Below are 18654 nucleotides of genomic sequence, written 5' to 3'. Positions count from 1 at the left end.
CACCCCGTATTTTTTAACTCGTATCTCGAAGAGATCATATAGTATTAATTCGAGGAATATTCTAAAAAGAAAACTCAGAGTCAAGTACCCAGATTATGTTATGTTCATTTTTGTTGAAAATCGACTTCTCCATTAGTTTCAAAACGATCGAAATATACACTTTAGCTTGTAAGCAAGTTTGAATTCAAGTTCAGGTGAAAAAGTTAATAAATCCTCGAATTTTGTGTCAAGCGGGACCTAAAATAGAAAATTTTCGTTAAAGGGATAATCAGGAATATTCGACCACACCATTAGAACCACAACGAAAAATTATTCGAAATGGTATACTCATTTTTCATTTTTCGAGTCCCAATAGTTAAGTTACGATCGAAACTAGAAATGATGGGAAAATTACAAGCATGCCCTCAGCTTGTTATTAAAGAAAATAAACTTTCTTTCATTCTCAATTGTTTTCCTCTACTTTAAAGAACCCAAATTTCAACCCTTTTCTCAAACCTAGGGTTCTCCTCTCTTCACCTCAAGATTCGTTGAGAAGGAATGACCGTTGAATCCTGACGAAGAAGACAAAATTGTCGGTTACGATGATAGCTACAACCTCACCCTCCTTGTTAATCCATTCACATTCGTTTTCCTCATCCTCCATAAAAAATTGGCAAGTAAATTATGGTATCATCAAACTCGGAGTTTCACCTCGTTAGTAGAGACTCGTCTTCTAGTGTAGAAGTAAAGGAGAGTGCCGTCGTTGAGGGAGTTGTAAACCTTCGCTCACTTTGCACCAAAATCAACCCAACATTGACTCTTTTACCACCAACCTTGATTATTGTGCGAGTTCATCACTTTCGACGTCCACAAACCAAGTAGGGGACTTTCAACTCTTATTAGTAACTTTAGATTTCGAAATGTGCATTTAGGTTTTACAAAACTTGTTAGTTGTTTGTAAATAGTAGAAATATTTGTTAAATTTTCAATCCATGATTAGGATTAGAGATTTGATATTGTTTTATCAATTATAAATGTTGAATTCGTGGGTAGGTCAAAGGGTTTGAAGAACGGAAGAAGAATCTGAAAATACGATCAAAAACTAAAAATTCGAGAGAGTGTTCAGTGCTGTCGGCAGGAGCTGTCGGTCCCACCGAAACCTGTCGAAGGCCATTCTGTCGGTCCCACCAACAGAAACATGCTTCTACCACCGACAGAACTATCTTGAAAACAACTTCTGACTTTGGGCTATGTTCTTCATGACTTGTACATGATTTGCCACCCTTCATTTCATTAAAAACATTTAAGTAAATGTCCTCTTTAGTAGTAGTTCTTTAATGAATTAAGGTTTTACCCCCCATTTTGGAATAATAGGTATAGTTTCGAGATCCGAATCTCAAAGGATCAAAATTCAAATTTTGGTTTCAAGAATAAAATGTAAATTTCGACGTTTTCTGCAAAATTTTAAAATGTAATAACTTTCGTGTTACCTTGAATTAAACTATGAAATTTATATGGTGTCAAATCTCGTGCTTGAGGCTTTTATTTTCAAAAATCCATTTTTAATTTCGAGAACTTTGAAAATTTGATTTTTCGACATTTAATCAAATTTTCACCAGCTTTCCTTGTTTTTAACAGCTTTGGGCATCGCCAGGACCTCGTTTTGAATAAACCTTGATGATTTTCAATGGAAAGACCAAAAATAACTTTGAAAGATTGAAAATGAATTGTTTGGTTTGAAAAAATAAAAAATGAGAATGTCGAGAGAATGAAAAAGGGGATGATCAGTAAAATGTCAGAGTCACACCCGAGGGGTGATGTCTGCATTTTACATTGTATGTTGTATGTAGGTTGGTGAAAGGATATCCAAGTTATTAATGAAAGGGTTGCATGTTTATTTAAGATTATTTTAGCGCGTGTGCTAAGTACTGTTATTTATTTTAGGCCGGGGGACCACAGTTGCATGGTAGGAACTGGATATCCATTCTCAACCCTGTTCTATTAATTTCTCTTTTATTTTAAATGAAATATATATATATGTAACTATTTTGTGAGTTGTTAAAGAGTCTGTGAATGCTTGAAGGGATAGTGCATCACATCATCCGGAGGGGTGCACTGTAAAATCCTGAATTTTTAATTCGTATCTCGTGGAAAAATAAATATTGAAATTTTAAGATAATCTTGAAAGTGGGACTTAGGGATAAAACTTTAGGATGTTTTTGGTCATTTTTAATAGAATCTGACCTCACTATTAGATTCAAAATGATCGAAAAACATAGTTTAGCCTATAAGCACGCTCAAGTGCGAGTCCGAATAGAAAAGTTGCAAATCCTCGATTACCGAGTCGGATCAGGCTAAAATAGTGACCTTTTGCTAGATCAAGAATTTTTAAGATTTGATTACACCATTGGATTCATAACGAAAACTTATTGAACATGGACTATTTATTTGTCATTTTTGGGGACCAGAAAGTCGAATTATCGTCAAAAGCGAAAACGACATTAAGTTTAGAGGTCACCTCAGGCCAAAAATGTAAACTTTTGATAATGACATAATTTGTAGAAATTGACTACACCATTAGATCCGGAATGAAAAATTAGGCGAAATAGAGTATTTGTTTGTTAGTTTTGGAGTCTGGATGGCCAAGTTATCATCGATCAAAATAATAGGTGAAATACCGATTTTGTTCCAACTTTTATATAAATAAAATAAATTTTTTTTTTATATCTCATCTTCTCCAATCCGTCAAAATACAACCAACCCAAAATTTTAACGAAAATTTTGTTTTTTCTTCAAAATTTCAACATCGAATTCGTCGCAAACGATCCACCTTTGACGATCGTCGCAGAAGGAAAAAAGATCCGCAGCTTTGACATCTACAAAACCCACCTAAGAACCCTTCATTTCATCTTCTCTTTCATCCCATATCGTCAAAAATCAGCCGTATATATATACGGGGGTTTTGAAACTTCGACCTCGAATTTCATCCCTTTCGGAGTCAAACCGTCCTCCGTCGCAGAAGGGAGAAAGGACGGCCATGTTGAGATCTTTGAAATCACTGGACCGATTTCGAAAATCAGCAGCTTCAAAGTTCGGTTCGTCTCAATTTTTGTGCCGATCGCCTCAATTTTCGTGCATACGCTTCAATCCTTTCACATAGAGATTGTAAGGAACTCTTAATTTCTATTAGTAATCGTAGATTGTGAAAATTGCATTTAAGATTTTATTAGAAAAATTTGGATGTATTTCCGAAATATAGAATTCTTTTGTTATTTCAAAAATTCACGCCAGAAATTGCATGTTCGATATGTTTAATTATATTTTTAACAAATTATACGTGGGTAGGATATTTTAACGGGTTATTTCCATAAATTGGGTCTTGTGCACTGTTCGGACCCCATTTTGATATAAAATTTATATTATTTTTTAATATTATCGATAAAAATAAATTTTATAGTTGGAAAATATGATTTAGTATTCAATGAACTCATATTGAGTTGATGGATATCAGAAAATGGATATTTTATTGAAGAGATTGAAAACTATAAAAATCAGAAAAAGGGTATGAAATGGTAAAATGTTAGAATCACACCCGAGGGGTGATGTATGCATTTTACGTTGTTGTGTTGTGTGTAGGTTGGTGAACAGATATTCAGGGATAATATTACTGGTTGCATGTTTAGTTACTTTCTGTTAGCGCGAGGCGCTGTTTACGTTTCCGTTATGTTATTTATTTTAGACCGGGTGGCCACACTTGCATGGTAGGAAACTGGATATCCATTATCAACCTTGTATTATTAATTTTTCTTTTGTTTTCAAATGAAAATAATATATATATATATATATATATATATATATATATATATATATATATATATATATATATATATGTAGCTATTTTGTGAGTTGTTAAAGAGTCTGTGAATGCTTGAAGGGATAGTACGTCATATCATCCGGAGTGTACTATTCTAGGATGTACGGTAGGGACCACCAAGCTCATACGTGGTATGGGACGCGTATAAGAGTGGAGTCACAACTGGAATCCGGGTTATTCCTCTCTATCTTTATCAGTGAACTTATAATGTAAAGGTGGTCGTATATGAATGGTTTGTATATTTGGGAATCTCATGCATGCCTGATAGGCATAGACGAAGATAATTAGTCAGTGATCACTAACAATCTATAGTAGTCGAACGTTCTGATACATCGAAAAGAGACCCATTGCTTACGGTCACGTCAAACGGCCAGCCTGAGTCGGATAAATGGTCAACTAAGCGTGGTAAGTGCAGCGACCAGCCAAAAAATCAGGAACTAAAAGCCAGAGAAGAATTGTAACATCATGTCCCGACTGGAAGCAATCCAGTCGTAAATCCCAACTCTCTAATTTCAATACTCCACCATTGTGTATTATGTATCTGTTGCTTATTTTGATATATAAAATGAAATCTATGTTTAATGTTTTCATTTGATCAATTAGATTTGTATAAAAAGAGAATGTTATAGTGAGTAATGATGATCGATGTAATGTGAGTTTTAAAATGTTTAGTTGCTCATCCCTGGCTATATGTACTAGTTAATCGTAGTTTATTCTGTAAAATTTTATATTGTTAAAATGATTTAGTATGCTTATTTGTTCATGCTAAGAGAGGTTATTGACAGAAATTATTTGTTTCCTTACTGGGTAACCATTGTTACTCACCCATTCCTTCTTATTTTTTTAGTTTCAGAGCCTACAGTCGGCGAGGCGGGCATAGAACTAGCGAGTGATGACCATCTGGTGGGTCAGATAGACGACCAGAGTCCATTACCTGGTGAGTATTGGGGTTATTACCTCTAGTGGTGCTGATTTGTCTGAGAGTAATTCCTGTATAATCATGTATATAAACTACTTCTTCCGCACTCTGATTTTTATACGTTATTAGATGTATATAGGCTTTCGCTAGTATTATATTTTCAATGTATATATACAGGAATGTATGTCGTTTATCAGGTGCAGGTTAAACGCCTTGGAATGCTAACATAAACAGTGGAGACCATGCCAAAATTTTGAGGTGCCACCTAATACCTTGAGATATGACATGGGGATTTGTGTTAGCGTTTTGGCGGGGCACCACATGCACTATCTTGGGATGTACGGTAGGAACTATCAAGCTCATACGTGGTATGGGACGCGTATATGAGTAGAGTCATAATCAGAATCCGGGTTTATTCCTTTCTTATCTTTACCAGTGAACGTGTATTGTAAAGGTGGTCATATACGAGTGGAGTGTTATTTTGAAAATCACATGCGCGCTTGATAGGCATAGACGAAGATAATTGGTCAGTGATCATTAACGATCTAGTAATAGTCGAATGTTCTGACACATCGAAAAGAGACCCATTTCTTATGGTTACGTCAAACGGCCCACCTGAGCCGGATAAATGGTCATCAATGTGGTAAGCGCAGTGACCGGCCACAAAATCAGGAACTAAAAGTCAAATTTATGTTGTAACATCATCTCCCGACTGCGAGCGATCCAATGTGATGATTGACAGATTGGTCAACTCATTTTGCAAGTACACAATTATCATAGAATTATGGGACTTACTAGAAAAAAAGTATTTAACCGAAGATGCGGGTACAAAAGCTTTTTTAGTTTCTAAATACTTCAATTTTAAAATGGCAGAAAATTAATCTATTCTTGAATAAGTTCAAGAGTTGCAATTTAATTTTACTAAGATGGAAGAAGAAAATATTAAACTTCCTAAAAATTTCCAAGCGGGTGTAATTATCTCCAAATTACCACCTAGTTGGAAAGACTATAAAAAAACTCCATCTCACAATAAGAATTTACAAACTCTAGATGGGATTTTCAAAGATTTAAAAATAGAAGAAGAAAATAAGATTAGAGATAGAAAAGATGATTACTCTAAATCTATCAAAGGTCATATAGTTGAATCTGTAATTCAAGAAAAGAAAAAAAGACAACGAGTATTTTTTCAATAGGAAATCATTTAAGAAATTTATTAAAAAAATGATCATGGTCAGTTAAAAAAGAATGAAGGTGACTATTATGTGTGTGGGAAAAATGATATTTTGCAAGATATTATAGAAAACGTCAAAGATAGAAATAAAAAATCAAATCTAACATGGTAGGGGATGTAGTGGTTGTTGTTGTGTCTGAAGTAAATATGATTGAAATGAAAGGATATTGGTGGATTGACTTAGATGCAACATGGCATGTGTCATTTGATAGACCTACTTTCAAATCTTACAAAGCTCAAGATGAAGGACAACTTAACAAGAAAAATTCTTATACTATTAAGATTGTGGGATCCAGTATTGTGGAACTCAAACTAACTTCTAGAAAAATTCTTTTGTTAAAAGATGTTCTTCAGGTTCTAAAAATTAGGAAGAATTTAATTTATGCTTGTTTGTTAGACAAAAATGGGTTCAAGTTAGTCCTTTATTTTGGAAAATTGATCTTGACCAATGATGATGTTTTCATTGGCAAAGGGTATGATGTAAACAATATGATTAATTGAATATAATCAATGATAGTACTTCTACTTATTTTGTCGAGTCTTTTGATTTGTGACATGCTAAATTAGGATATTTAAATTCTCAAGCTGTAAAGAATAGATGAATTTAAACTTAGTACCTAAGTTTAATAAGAAAAATGATGATAAATGTCATGTTTGTATTTAGTCTACAATAGTAAAGAAATCACATCGTAGTGTAGAAAGAGCTTCTATTATCTTAGAATTAATACATTCAGATTTTTGTGAATTAAATGATATGCTAATTAGACGTGGTAAAATATATTTTATTACTTATATTTATGATTTAGTAGATACTATTATATATGTTTGTTAAGAAATTAAAATGATACTTTTGAAGTTTTTAAATTATACAAAACAGAAGTAGAAAATCAATTAGAAAAAAATTAAAATTTTAGGAAGTGATAGATGAGGGGAATATTTTGATAATGATTTTACTCTTAATTGTAAAATTTTTTGGAATTATACATGAAACTTTTACCTCAAGAACACCCTAACAAAATTGTATAGCAGAACATAAAAATAGGATATTAATAGAAATGATTAATTCTATGCTTTTAAATTCTGGTTTACTTATGAATTTATGGGGTGAAGCTTTGCATTTTGCATGACATATTTTAAATAGAGTTCCATATTATAAAGTTAACAAAACACCATATGAACTATGAAAAAATAGGAAACCTAATTTTAAATATTTGTGTATTTGGGATTGTTTACCTTATGTCAAAAATCAGATGGCAAAATTAAAAAAATTAGACTTTAGAACATATAAGTGTGCTTTTTTAGGATATGCCAAAAATAGTAAATCTTATCATTTTTGAAACTTAGATGATAATGTTATTATCAAATCTGTTGAAACGTACAATTCTTTGAAAAATTTCAATCTAAAGATAATGTTTCTGATTTTCAAAATAAAACTCATTCTGAACAAGTGTTAGGAAAAAGACAAGATAATGAAGAACTATAATTTAAGAAAAGTAAGAGACCAATAAAAGATCCACATTATAATGTTGGTCCAGATTTTTATACTTATGTTTTAGAAGTAGATCCTAAGATTTATAAAGAAGTTATAACATCTTTAGATATTATATTTTGAAAAGAAGTTATGGATGATGAAATAGAATCTATTAAATCTAATAAAACTTAGGATTTAGTATCTTTACCTCCAGGCTGTAAGGTTATAGGACATAAGTGGATTTTCAAAAAGAAACTAAAACCAGATGGTAGTATAAAAAAAATTTAAGGTAAGATTAGTAGCCAAATGTTTATGTAAAAAGAAGGAATAGATTATTTTGATACATTTTCTCCCATTGCTCGATTAACCTCTATTAGAGTTCTTTTAACATTTGAATATATTCATAACTTGTATATACTCCAAATGGATGTAAAAACTACATTTCTAAATAGTGATTTAGATGAAGAAATTTACCTAGAGCAATAATAAGGTTATGTATAATCAAGTAAAAGTAATTTTATTTGTAAATTAAATAAATCTTTATATGATCTTAAACAATCACCAAAATAGTAACATGATAAATTTGATAAGAAAAAAAAATTGATTTTAAATCAAGTGAGTGATAAATTTATTTATAGTATGGTGATAAATTAAAGTTATGTGATTGTGTTATTATATGTAGATGATATATTAGTTTTGGGTACATATATTGATATAATTATAGAAACTAAAAATTATCTTAAATCATCTTTTGATATAAAAGACATTGAAAATGTAAACCATTAGTTTATTTCAAACATATTATGTTGAAAAATTATTGAAAACCAATATTATGTTTAACTGTTCACATTCTCCTACTCCTTGTGATCCATATAAGAAATTATTTAAGAGTACTGGTAGAGTGGAATCTCAATTAGAATACTCTAAAATATTTGATAGCCTTATATATTTAATGCAATGTACAAGACCCGGTATAACTTTTATAGTAGGGGCATTGAATAGATTTACAAATAATCAAGGACCTAAACATTGGGAAGCTATTAGAAGGGTTCTAAAATATTTAAAAGGTACTACAAATTATTGTTTCCAATATAGTAATAAACCTAAACTAGCAGAAAGGTTCTCAGATGCTACATGGAATTTTGCTTATTATGATTCAAAGTCTACAAGTGGTTGGATCTATACTTTAGCAAGATGAATGATATCGTGGGGGTCAAAGAAATAAATTTGCATTTTTATATCATGTATGGAATCCGAATACATAGTATTATTGGTTGCGATAAAAGTAACAGAATGGATTCGAAGTTTTATTAGATTTATTCCATTAACTTCTATTCGTGATTATGCAATTAATATTTATTGTTATAATAAAGTTGTGTTAGCCATTTCAGGAAACAAAAAATATAAGGGTAAATCAAGACAAATAAGCCTTAAATATAATATTGTTTGACAAATGTTGATAGATGGGGTGATTGTGCTTAAGTACGTACCAAGTTTAGAAATGTTAACGGATCCGTTAATAGAAGTACTACTCAGAGAGGTAGTTTTGAGAACATTGAGGGGGATGGGCCTAAGATCGATATCCATAAAGATAGAGTAGTAGAACTTCAACTTAATAGATTTTTGTAGATCTCATTTTCTAAGTTAAAAAAGATAAGAAGATATTTTACTATCTTTGTAAGTGCACAAAATATTTATATATTGACTATCCCTATGATGTTATTGAGTGCACATATCTTGTAATATGAAGAGGAAGAGTTAAACTCTTAATGAATTTGTAGGCAACCTTAAGCTTGGGTGTTAAAGAAGTTACAAGAACACCTATGACAAATTCACCTACATGAGTATAAAAGTTTAACTGTTTTAAATAGAGAATTAATCCACCCTCTAAAATACTCATGAAAATTAGGATTTAAGTGCATGACTGCAAAGCGCCAGCCTTTGTCACTAATGAGTTAGATTATAATAAGTGTATATCTAATTCTAGTTTATTAAATAGAATTTAAGTTCAAAGCTATAAGCTACTTAAATATCTTATAATTTTTTAATTATATATACAAGTCAAAGGTTCAAACCATTAGGTACCTATGATTATACTTATTACGATCATTCTGATACACATCAGTTTACCTCTGTTTAATTAATTATTTTTTGAATCAAGTGGGGGATTGTTAAAATAAATGTTATTAATATTTATTTAGAATTGATTCAAATAAAATTAATTTAATTTGTTTTTAAAATGATATTTGAAAGTTACTTTATAATTAGTGTACTTTTTTGTTAAAGTAAAAGTAAGTATTTTTTATTTAGAGCATTTCTATTGGTTGATATATTTTCACATGGATTGAAGATTGTAAAAGTACTTTTTGACTATTTTTTCAAATAATTTGTAAATCTCACATTGCTTCCTAAATTTTTTGGAGGGAGTTTTAAACCTATAAATAAGAACTTATTGTCAACTTTTTCTTCATTCCAAAGACTCTCCTTGAGAGCTCCTATATAAAAATTTTAATAATTTTTTTTTTCTTATTTATATATATATATATATATATATATATATATATATATAAGAAAAGAGAGAGAGAGAGAGAGAGAGAGAGAGAGAGAGAGAGAGATTAAAAAGGAGGGTCGTCCAAATTTGGATAGGCTCCAAAACCGACCCGAAAGGTGTCGAAGGAGCCCACAGGGTACCTAACAGACTCTCTAATCTGAATAAGTGCTTAGTGGTTCCAATGGGTTTCATACCTATTGAGTTTTTTAATCCATTTACAAATGGATGTGACTTTTGAAATTGTTCTCTATTTATAGTGATCAATTCTATTAAAAAAATATAATAAAAATAATTTTAATTTTAACTTTCTATAAAAACGACATGTGTATTCGATTGTAGTGTGATAGATTTTCTCAAAATAGTGCAAATTTTGAGGAAATATACAATTATGATAAAATTGGGCTCTGTTGTATCCTGAAGACAAGTTTGCCAGCAACCATTTACATCTTCGTTGTCAATCAGAGTAGAGGCGTCTGTTGTTTATAAAACAACATAGATTACTATTTGTGTCTAAGAGTAATTTTCTTCTTTATTTTCAAGTTCTAATTTATAATACTCTATGCTTTATGGAGAAACTGTTGAGACGATCATCGCTAATTATCCTCGCCTTAAGAAGCTTCTAGTAAATCAGTAGGGCCTAGGACATGCAAATGAAGATGAAAAGGTATCCTTTGACAAAGTTCCCCTGAAAGGTCAGGGTGGTCCGAAAAGAACAAATGGGTCAATCTTCTCGACATTTTGAAGATGACATTCCCAAAGGTGCCCTGTTAAGAAGAAAGTTTTTCCCAAGAAAACAATTGCCCAGGTGCCTAGGTGTGTTGGTGGTGTCCCACCTACTATTGGTCATTCAATGTTGACATTGGGTAAACATTCTAGCATACCAGTTTTAACTCCTTCTAAGAGACGTAATGTTAATGATCCTACTTTTAAAATCATTGCACTTCTACCTATTATATCTTCGGGAGGTAATGTGTCCTCGGATGTCCTCATGGAAATTTTTGAAGTGATGCCGATACTATTAATTAAAGATGTTGTTGTGAATTTACTGTCTCCTCTAAAAGATCGTTATGGGGCAACTACTTCGAAAGCTTTTCTTACTGTGCCTAGTAAAACACAAGCTAGTCATATTCCCAAGGAATCATCCATAAAAGAAGTTCCCCTTATCATCAAGAGGAATTTATCAGGAAATGATGATACTAAGGCGGATGAGAATCAAGTCAAGCCTTCGAAAACAATTGGAACTGATTCTCAAAGGCTACTTGAGACACCTGGGTAGATTGATTTGGAGGTCGGCTTATCTGACATTAAAAAAGGTGAATCTACTTCAATAAAGCTTAGCCATGTGATAACTGAGGAGATGCTTGCAATAGATAGGGGAACCCGTCGAAGGTTTTGAAGATAGAAACCATGAGAAGGGGAAACCCGTTGAAAGATTTGGCATTGAGAATCAAAAAAGGGAGGAACCTGTCAAAGGGTTTAGTGGGGGTAGTCATGAGAGAGAATTTTAGTGATCATGCCCTACACCTGTTAGAAATGTTGGTCCAAGTATCCTTAGGGTAAATGTTGGAAATATGGATGAGAAACAAAGTATTCTCTCTGAGAAAACTGAAAGTGATTGTGTTGTGGTGAAACCAGCCAATCTTGTAGATGTTGGTCATTTTGGGTGAACCGTCATTTCTAATTTTGTTGAGACTTCTAGATAGGCAGATTATGAAATTAACCCATAAAATATCACTAATAACACTTCTGCTAGGTAATTTGTTGTGATAGAGGGCTTCTGGGTGCTTGCAAAAGACATCGAATTATAGAAGAAATATTTTGATAAATTTGGTCATATTGCTTTTCCTTCTTCCATTGACTTTTCTTGTATATACTATGTGTCATTGCATTACCTATTGCAAATGACTAGGGCAATGGAGTCTACTAAAACATCAAATGTCACGTACCTCGATTTAGGATCTAAATTTTTCCCAAATCTCAAGGGTGGAGCAAAATTAAAAAATTTAAATCAAGATCTTCAAAGCTTAAATACGGTATAGATTTCTTGCAAATAATTTCGACAGAATTTCCCTAAAAATTGTATTTATGAAAAAATTTCACATGTATAGACATACATGTATAATCAAAATCTATATATCTAATTGCATTCCAACTACCACATCATAACAAATATATATCATTCCAAAAAATAACATAACTACAATTACAACCCAAAAATATACATACATTAAATACACATCTCATTTTGATCAACATTTATCCACATCATAAATACTAACTCCCACTCTCTAAACATATATATACAAGAATAGATGTAACACCCCGTATTTTTAACTCGTGTCTCGAGGAAATCAAATAGTATTTATTTGAAGAATATTTTAGAAAGAAAACTTAGAGTCAAGTACCCGGATTATGCTATGTTCGTTTTTATTGAAGATCGACTTCGCCATTAGTTTCAAAACGATCGAAATATATACCTTAACCTATAAGCAAGTTTGAAATCAAGTTCGGGTGAAAAAGTTAACAAATCCTCGAATTTCGCATCGAGTGGGACCCATATAGAAAATTTGCGTTAGAGGGAGAATCAGGAAAATTCGACATTTCCATTAGATTCGTAGCGAAAAATTATTCAAAATGGAATACTCATTTGTCATTTTTCGAGTCCGGATAGTCAAGTTACGGTCGAAACTAGAAATAATAAGGAAATTACAAGTATGCCCTCGCCCTTGTTATAAAAGAAAATTTATTTTCTTTTAAATCACTTTCTTTCTTCTCCAAAGCATCCAAAGCATCCAAAGCTCAGATTTTCCCAAAAACCTAGGATTCTCCTCTCTTCTCCTCAAGATCCGTTAAGAATGAATGACCGTTGAACTTCGACGAAGAAGACAAAGTCGGCTACAACGATAGCTAAAACCTCACCCTCCTTGTTAACCCATTCTCATTTGTTTTCCCCATCCTCCATCAAAACCCAGCCGTGTGGTTCGAGTGGATCCTAACACATCCTCATCGAGGGTTCCATCGAGTGAGAGTTAGGCCCACCATTCATTGTAGAAGCAAAGGAGTGCCGTCGTCAAAGGGGATTGCAAACCCTAGCTCACTTTACATCAAACTCAATCAACACCAACTCCTTCACCACCAACTTTGATCCTTATACGAGTTCATTGCTTTCGGCGTCCACAAACAAGTAGGGGACTTTCAATTCCTATTGGTAACTTTAGATTTCTCAATGTGCATTTAGGGTTTTGAAACAAAACTTATTGTTTGCATTTAAACCGTAGAAATTGGTGTTTGATTTCAAATTCATGGTAGAAGTAGGTGTTTTATTTATGTTTTATCGAATTTTGATAACAAAATCGTGGGTGGGTTGAATGATTCGAATAACGGAAGAAGAATCCGAAACATGAATCGAAAACTCGAAGGTTCGAGTAAGGTTCAGGCTGTAGGTGGGAAAGGTCGGTGCCACCGGCACCTACCGAAGGCATTCTGTCGATCCCACCGACAGAATGTTGCTTCTGCCACCGACGAAATCAAGAAACCGTCGAAAACTTTGTTCTGTCAGCAGGACCGTCGGTCCCACCGACACCTGCCGATGTGTATTCTGTCGGTTCCACCGACAGAATATTGATTCAGCCACCGACAGACACAGTTTTGACCAGAACAGTGTTCTGACTCTTGGTTTGACCTCCTCACACCTTATACACTATTTCTCACCCTTTATTTCATTAAAAACATTTAAGTAAATGTTTACTTTCCATTTACTTTAAGTTCTTTAATGAAATTAAGGTTTTACCCCCCATTTCGGAACAATGGGAATGATTTTAAGATCCAAATCTCAAAGGATCAAAATCTGAATTTTGGTTTAAAGAACAAAACGTAATTTTCGAAGTTTTCGGCAAGTTTTTAAAATGAAATAACTTTCGCATTTCTTTGAATTAGATTACAAAAACGATATGGTGTCGAATCTCATGATCAAGACTTTCATTTCGAAAAACCCGTTTTTAATTTCGAGAACTTTGAAAATTTGAGTTTCTGACACTTAGCCAAATTTTCACCAGCTTTCTCTATTTTTAACAGCCTTGGTCCCGAGCATCGCTGGGACTTTGTTTTTAAATAAACTTTGAGGGTTTTCAATGGAAAGACCAAAATAATGACTTTGAAAGATTGAAAATGAATGGTTGATTTGAAATGATGAAAAATGAGAATGTTGAGAGAATGGGAAAAGGGAATGAACGGTAAAATGTCAGAATCACACCCGAGGGGTGATGTCTGCATTTTACATTGTATGTTGTGTGTAGGTTGGTGAAAGGATATCCAGGTTATTAATGAAAGGGTTGCATGTTTATTTCCGATTATGTTAGCGCTTGCGCTGAGTACTGTTATTTATTTTAGGCCGATTGGCCACGGTTGCATGGTAGGAACTGGATATTCGTTCTCAACCCTGTTCTGTTAATTTCTCTTTTGTTTTAAATGAAAAATCATATATGTACGTAGCTATTTTGTGAGCTGTTAAAGGGTTTGTGAATGCCTGAAGGGATAGTGTGTCACATCATCCGGAGGGGTACACTATCCTGGGATGTACGGTAGGGACCACCAAACTCATACGTGGTATGGGACGCGTATGAGAGTGGAGTCACAACTGGAATCCGGGTCCATTCCTTTCTTATCTTTACCAGTGAACGTGTATTGTAAAGGTGGTCGTATACGAGTGGAGTGTCATTTGGGAATTACATGCACGCCTGATAGGCATAGACGAAGATAATTAGTCAGTGATCACTAACAATCTAGTAGTAGTCGAACGTTCTGACACATCGAAAATAGACCCATTGCTTACGGTCATGTCAAACGGCCAGCCTGAGCCGGATAAATGGTCACCCGTGTGGTAAGTGCAGCGACCGGCCACAAAATCAGGAACTAAAAACCAGATTTATGTTGTAACATCATGTCCTGACTGGGAACGATCCAGTCGTGAATCCCAACGCTCAAATTCCATTACTCCACCACTTGTATTATGTATCTGCTGTTATATTTCGAACTATAGACTGACAAGCATGTTTATTATTTTAATGTTGCCAACTGTATTTGCATAAAATGGAATTTGTATAATGAGTATGGATGATTGATGCTATGTGTTACTCTTAAATTGTTTAGTTGCTCATCCCTGGCTATATGTACCAGTTAAATCGTAGTTTCTATTGTAAAACCTGCATGTTTTGAAATAACGCAGTATGATTATTCGATCACGTTGGGGGAGGTTATTAGTAGGAATTGTTTATGGACCTACTGGGTAACCATTGTTACTCACCCTTTCCTTCCATTTTTTTTTAGTTGCAGAGCCTTCAGTTGGCGCAGCGGGTGCTGAGCTATTAGCCGAGGAACGCCTGGTCGGTCAGATCGACGACCAGAGTCCGTTGTCCGGTGAGCAACACGACTACTTCTACTAGGATTCTGTTCATCCTAGGAAGTGTACATAGTATTTTGGGACCGAGTGCTAGGTCTATGTTAGAGTGAGGATAGACTTTGTAATCCTGTATAACTTTATACCTTTTTGCGCAACTCTAATCTTGCTTATTTTGTTGTTCATAAAATCTATTGTCTTTCGTCCATTAGTCATTGTGGGTTCGTTGCTTTATACAGGATTGTTTGGTATTGTTTATCAGGTTTGAGTTCCGTGAAACGCTAACATAAACAGAGGAGACCATGCCGAAATTTCGAGGCGCCACCTAGTGCCTCGAGGCAGTATTGGGATTTGTGTTAGCGTTTGGCGGGGCGCTACAATATACAACACACATGATGCTAATATATACAAGGAAGTCTAAAAATATACAAAAATAGTTTAATTAAACTCTAATCTCAGCTCACATATAACATAAATAATGTTCATCATCCTAATCTTGCGATTCCTCTATATAATATTTCCCATAAAAAATAAGTATCTTGATAGTTGGGCCATCTGAAATATTTTTTTGGTAAGGTGAGTAACAAAGAAATCCAATAGTAAATTCATATTTTAAATTAATATTCTTAACATGAATGAATAAACAAGCTAATTTATTACAAATAATGCATATTTTTAAATTGGTAAACAAAAATGAATAACACTCAAAATAGACTAATATTTAATAAAATAGTAATGAAATATCTCAATTTTAAAATAAAATAAAAAAACATAAACATGACATAAGAATATTAATCCTAGTGATGTATTTGATAAGAATGACGAGGTACACAACCGATATAAAAGTATCGATCTATATATCAATGCTCTAGTACTTAACCAATATGAAACTCACCGTTAGTTCCTGATTTTATGATCCGTCTGACAATTTACTATAATTGGTTAACTATGTTTTTCAGCTTAGGTTGCCCGTTTATCCCTAATAGAGATCAATCGTTCGACTATTATAGATTGTAAACGATCATTTAACAAGTCAGCTTTATCATACCTCTATGGTATGCATGTGTACTTAATCAATCTGGTCATTTACAAATATTTTTATAGTATAACTTGTTATTTTCCAATATAAATAAGATAAGAATAGAATCCTATTCTAGGCTTACTAAGCTCTATAGATTTCTAGACACGGAAGAACTCGTAATTTCAATACGGAATTACTAATGAGCTTGAATACCGAATTCTTAGTGACACTATATGATTATCGCTTTAATATCTGTGGTATCAGCCAGCTCCTATAAACATAGTAGATCTGTATCCCATATGGATCTAATGATATGCTCTGATACCATATGTGATGCCCTCCGAAACACTACACAAAGCCTCATGTCAGATCTCGAGGCACTAGATAGTGTCTCGAAATTTTGGCATGCTCTTCTCTGCTTATGTTAGCATTCCAAGGCGTTTAACCTGTTCCACCAGATAAATAAAATCTATAATATCCTATATATACATACAAAATATAATAATGGAAGCTTATATACATCTAATAATGTATGATAGATCAGAGTGCGGAAAAATAAATAAAATACAGGATTATAAAAACATTCATTATTCTAAGAAAAGTCCTAACTCTCAATACAAGACCCATAATACTACTTGAATGAACTAACGCCACTAGGGAGTATAACCCCAGTATTCACCAAGTAACGGACTCTGATCGTCTATCTAACCTACCAGATAGTCTTCACTCATGTTCTACACCTGCCTCGCTAAGCTCCAGAACTGAAACAAAAAAATGGAGAAGGCAAATGTGAGTAATAATAGTTACCTAGTAGGGAAACAAACAATTTCTGCCAATAACTTCTCTTAACATGAACAAATAAACATATTGAATCATTTTAACATATGTAAAGTTTTATAAAAGAAACTATGATTAACTAGTACATATAGTCAAGGATGAGTAACTAAACATTTTAAAATTCATATTATATCCATTAGTAGTACTTACTATAATATTTTCTTTTTACACAAATCTAATTGACCAAATGAAAACATTAAACATGAATTTCATTTTATATATCAAATTAAGGAAACATATACATTATACAAAATAAAGGAGTAGTTGAATTAGAGAATTGGGATTCAAGACTGGATCGCTCCCAGTCGGGACATAATGTTTCATAATAAAGTATTAGTTCCTTATTTTGTGGGTGGTTATTGTTTACAACACTTGTTGGATCATTTATCTGGCTCAGGTTGGCCATTTGACGTGACTATAAACCATGGGTCTCTTTTCAATATGTCAGAATGTTTGACTACTATAGATTGTTAATAATCACTGACTAATCATCTTCGTCTATGCCTATTAGACGTGCATGTAATTCTCAAATGTACAATCCTATTCGTATACGACCACCTTTACATTACAAGTTCACTACTAAAGATAGAGAGGAATAAACCTGAATTTCAGTTGTAACTCCAATTTTATACACGTCCCATATTACGTATGAGTTTAGTTGTCCCTACCGTACATACCAGAATAGTATATAACTCTAGATGATATGATAGACTATCTTTTCAAGTATTCAAAAGCTTTTTAACAGTTCACAAAATAGCTACATATTTACATCATTTACTTTCTTTAAAAACAAATAAGAAATTTTCTTTGAAAATAAATGAGAAATTAACTTTACAGAGTTGAGAATGGATATCTAGTTTTCTACCATGTAACTATGACCATGCGGCCTAAAATAAATAATAGAACAACATAAAATGCATCTCGTTTTACAGAAAGTAAATAAACATGCAACCAATATTATTATCCCTAAATATCCATTCACTAGCCTATACACAATATTACAATGTAAAATGCAGACATCACTCCTTGGTTGTATTTCCTACCCGTAGCCACGTGTCAGCTCATGGAGCCTACCATGTGTAGTACTGCTACCACACCGCTATCCCAATTGATCACGGGTCCAGTTTGACACGTGTACGAGGCGTGATATCCCATATTTTTTATATTTCACTTTTCATTTTTATCATTTAAATTGAAAATTTACAAAACTTAAATCAAAATGGGATTCGAGTAATGCACAAAATTCTATTTGCCGAAATAACCCGGTGAAATGTCCTACCCACGTATAATTTGTTATAAAATACAATTAAACACATCAAATATGCTGGTCCTGACGGATTTGAAATAATAAAAAAAATTCTATGCTCTTGAAATAC

Source organism: Akebia trifoliata, chromosome 8, assembly GCF_017979445.1.
Source record: "Akebia trifoliata isolate Shusen 1 chromosome 8, ASM1797944v1, whole genome shotgun sequence".
NCBI classification, from domain to species: Eukaryota; Viridiplantae; Streptophyta; class Magnoliopsida; order Ranunculales; family Lardizabalaceae; genus Akebia; species Akebia trifoliata.
This window is presented reverse-complemented; position numbering follows the sequence as displayed.